The 4207-nt window shown below is 30.2% G+C and overlaps 1 long non-coding RNA gene across 6 annotated transcripts; it reads left to right on the top strand.

The window, feature by feature from the left end:
- The first annotated feature begins 519 nt into the window (after positions 1 to 519).
- Positions 520 to 3236, top strand: LOC145032659 (uncharacterized). 6 transcript variants are annotated; one of them, XR_013677182.1, is made up of 4 exons: positions 520 to 696; positions 783 to 1721; positions 1976 to 2978; positions 3067 to 3236. It is a non-coding gene; the product is annotated as an uncharacterized LOC145032659 (long non-coding RNA). The 6 variants fall into 6 exon arrangements; XR_013677183.1 differs by having other exon boundaries at positions 520 to 1519; positions 1653 to 1721; XR_013677179.1 differs by having other exon boundaries at positions 530 to 650.
- The last annotated feature ends 971 nt before the right edge of the window (positions 3237 to 4207 follow it).

The following is a 4207-nucleotide window of genomic DNA, read 5'->3' as shown; positions in this document are numbered from 1 at the left end:
ATTTTTATTTCATAGATTTCTTCATCAACAAATGTTGCTACAATTAAACAAAAATAAATAATTTTGCTAAAACATAATACAATAGGAAGTTTGTTCACATTTAGTTATTGAACTTTTTAGAGGGAAACGAACTTTCGATTTTGTTCACATTTAGTCACAAAACTTTTTTTCATTATCTATTTGCCACTAAACTATTGAAACTGTTCACATTTTACCCTTATGACCGGTAACAGCCGGTCATAAGGGTAAAATGTGAACAGTTTCAATAGTTCAATGGCAAATAGATAATGAAAAAAAGTTTAGTGACTAAATGTGACAAAAATCGAAAGTTCGTTACCCTTTCAAGTCATTATCCTTATATTAAAACCCATCGTGGTTATGAATAGTAAATTTTATCTGTTTCAGATTTTAACCACATTAATCTACAGTAATTAACTTTTATCCTTCAAATTCCCGTTTCAGATTTTAACCACAATAATTTGTAGTAATTGACTTTTGTCCTTCAAATTTCAACATATGTCTTCCCAGATCGTATACTCTTACCAATAACGCTTTTCATATATTTCTCTAAAATCTTTGAACTTCATCATTCTTCCTTTTCGACTGCCTTCCTTTGACATTTAAGACATATTTTCCTCCAGGAATTTTGGGTTTGAATTCCATCTCTTATGAGCCATAAGATATTTCAAATCCATTGTGTATATCTGATTCTTTGAATTACTACTTATTTCCTTTTCATATGTCTGTTAATTTATTAGTTCAATTGACTTTTTGTTGTGAAGAATATGAAGATGCAGTGAATTTAATTCCACCGGAGATGTCGCCGTCTACTGTTTGGAGTTTTATTTTTTACAGTGGAACTTTGCATGGGCGGTGGATGTGCTGGAGAATTTTAATTCATGTGGCAGTGGATGTGCTGGAGAATTTTAATTCATGTGAAGCAAAATCGGGGAACCAACATAATGGTGATTGCGATGGAGGTAAGGAATTGCTCAATGAAGGAGAAATCAATGGTCTATTTTATCCTAGAACACTTACGCAGAACAATTTTCAAAGAAAATCATATGTTGATTACAATTTTCCATGAAAACACTTGAAAATTACTCTTGATTTTACAAATTCCTTATTCGATGTCTAATTGTTTACCCTGGTTTTTGGTGTTGAAGACTTCGGTTCTTCATGTGAGCCCTAATATTTTACAATTTGTGGTTTTGTTGTTCATGATTTTGGGATTGGGCAGATAATATGCTCTGATGGTGTTCTTCATTCCGATGCTCTTCCACCTCCATCAGATTTTTTTGGTTGTTATTATAGAAATCAGAAATTGAAGATTGTTTATTTCGTTATCGTACAAACCAAACATCAAAAATGTGTAGGAACAATAGATTTTTCTTTTTTCAGACCTTCTAAGATCTTAAACCCCACTTTTGAATTCAAAATTCAAGAGGATGTTGCATTCCCGATCTGCTTGAACGCAAATTGTATAATTATTTTTCAATCTCATGCGTCATTCATACAGGTAAGAATCCACATGACACTTAGATTTCTGTCAATTCACAGCAATAGACAACCATAGGACCAACAATCATATCTATGTAGAATTTCCAACAACAAAAAAATTGCCCTAATTAATTTACTGTCACTAAATAAAGGCGTCCAACTCGCATGGAAGAACATACACAAATTATTGAAGAATGATGGTCCATCACCATTTTCTTAAGGTTCGTTTGCATATCTATTATCTAATTCTTAGTTTTCTGATCCAAATATATACACATACAATGCTCTTTAACAGCATATTGGGGGCTATTTTTGTCATTTTGTATAGGGTGATCAGGTTGTGCTTATTGAAATGCTATAGTAGGTTCTTTAAACAGCATATCTATTATCTAATTCTTAGTTTTCTGATCCAAATATATACGCATACAATGTTCTTTAACAGCATATTGAGGGTTGTTTTTGTCATTTTGTATAGGTGATGAGGTTGTGCTTATTGAAATGCTATAGCGGGTTGAATCCAATTTAAATTCGACTTCAAGACAGTTGTTATTACACATGGATGCCACGGATGCTTCAAATGACAAAATGTTTCTTAGTTCTGCCACTCTATAGATCATCAACTTTTCCCACGTGTGGTTATCTGTTCAACGAGTTTATTCCACATTCCAAAATCATTAAATATTATTTCAAAATATATGTTACTCTCAATTGAAAACTTTAGTACATGTGGTCAACATATTTTCTAATGGATTCGTGAAGTAAAAGATTAAAGACTATTATCACCCAGTGGAATCATGCTGTGACACCATCAAATAATTTTCTTTGAATTTGCTGATTTAATTAGTAAATTCCTTGAATTCAGTTATGAACAAAACTTTTATTTTAGAGTTTAAAAAAACAAAAAATGAGTGATTTCTTGATAAAAAGGAACAACAAAAGGAGTGATTTCTTGATCAAAAGCTTTAGTTATGAACGAAACATTACTATAATATTTACTTATGAATGAAATTTTACTATAATATTTACTTATTTTGTCGTTTCATATTGAAGAAAGGAATGAGTCGTTAATATGTTTAGTTAGATTTCTAAAAAAAAATCTGAGTTATAATGCTGAATTTTTTTTTTACTGATTTTTGGTCATACAAGCTACTGTATATCCATTTAACAGTGTTTAGGAACCAACTGCCTACTGTTTTATAATTTTTATTATATGTGACATTACATACTATTTATTGTGTTTAATGTCAAGTTTTGTGTTTGGTTTTCTGATTATTCAGATGCCGCAGAGAGTTAGGAATGCTAGACGGAGGATGAGCAAATTGGTGGTATGGGAACTTATCCCACATGGACAAAAAGTGAAACTTGTGGTGCTCTTATTGTTTTTTCTATAATGAAATTGGTTGGGAAACTCCAAGATGGAACTCCGTTTGTGAATAAAGGACACAGTAAGACACCACTTCAGTTCAAGATAGATGAAGGTGAGTATCATTTTGGTGTTTAAAAAGAAAAATGAAAAACACGAGCTAACAATGACATGGTGTTGTTTTTCTTTAATGATACAACAAGTTAGAAGTATGAAGAAAGGTGAAGTTGCAGTGTTAACTATTCATCCAGAGTATGCATTTGGTTTAACTGAATCACATCAAGAAGCATCAATTGTTCCTGCAATACCAACATGTATTATGATGTTGACTTGATTTCATTTGAAAATGTATGAAAATTGGAATTTTTTGATCTCTTTATACTTCTTGAAGAAATTGCAAGGATAAAATTGGTTTTAAGTTATTACAGGAAAAAGACATATGAGAATTAAGTACACAATAAAATATCGAAACTTCAAGGAGAAAGAAAGAAGGGAACCACACAACAATTTTTTTTTTTTTTTTACTATTACTCTCACAGATTTAATGTGTCAATATATGATATAGATATAATTCAGAAAAATGTTGTTCTTTAACAACATATAATGAAAAGGTACATAGGATTCAAATGCAAAGAGTGTTGTTAACAAGTATGTATGTTTTTTACTGTTGCTTTTGGTTATATCTTTTGAATTGATCATGATGATGGTGATGATTTGGTGTTAGTTTTTGTTGTTAGTATTATAGGGTTTTGGTTGATGGTAGTTAATATATAGCCGCAACTCGATATATTGTAATTATTTTATACACGTATTATTATGTTAGTATATGTACAACTTATGTGTCTATTGACATGAATTCATCAGGTGTTGCACTAAAATCATATTATGAGTTATGAGTTAAATAGAAAAAACCCAACAAAAAAACCTACCCGATCCGATCCGACCCGTGGTTTACCACAGGTTCACTTACTAGTTAAAGATTAAAGTAAAGAAGTTGCAATTGAAAAATACCAATTTTGTTTAACAAAAAAAAAGTACCAACAAATTACTTATATAAAATTAAACATACAACATTCAAGACCAATTGGTTTCATTAATCATTAGAAAGTACAATGTAGTAGTCAAAAGGTATACACGATTTCTTTTATGAAACAAATACTAACAAACTCATTATTATGTGATGATTATAGAAAAGTATTAAATATTCAAACCAACTAGGTTATAATCCGTGTAAACCACGGTATCATGATTAAAATTATTATATAGATAAATAGATAAAAATATAATTAATGTAAAAAAGATCAGTGTATTATTCATTGTAAATAATTCTGATCTATGAATAAA

The sequence above is a fragment of the Lactuca saligna genome, chromosome 2 (assembly GCF_052625555.1).
Source record: "Lactuca saligna cultivar CGN05327 chromosome 2, ASM5262555v1, whole genome shotgun sequence".
NCBI classification, from domain to species: domain Eukaryota; kingdom Viridiplantae; phylum Streptophyta; class Magnoliopsida; order Asterales; family Asteraceae; genus Lactuca; species Lactuca saligna.
The sequence above is the reverse complement of the archived record's forward strand: the minus strand, read 5'-3'. Positions and strand labels throughout refer to the sequence as shown.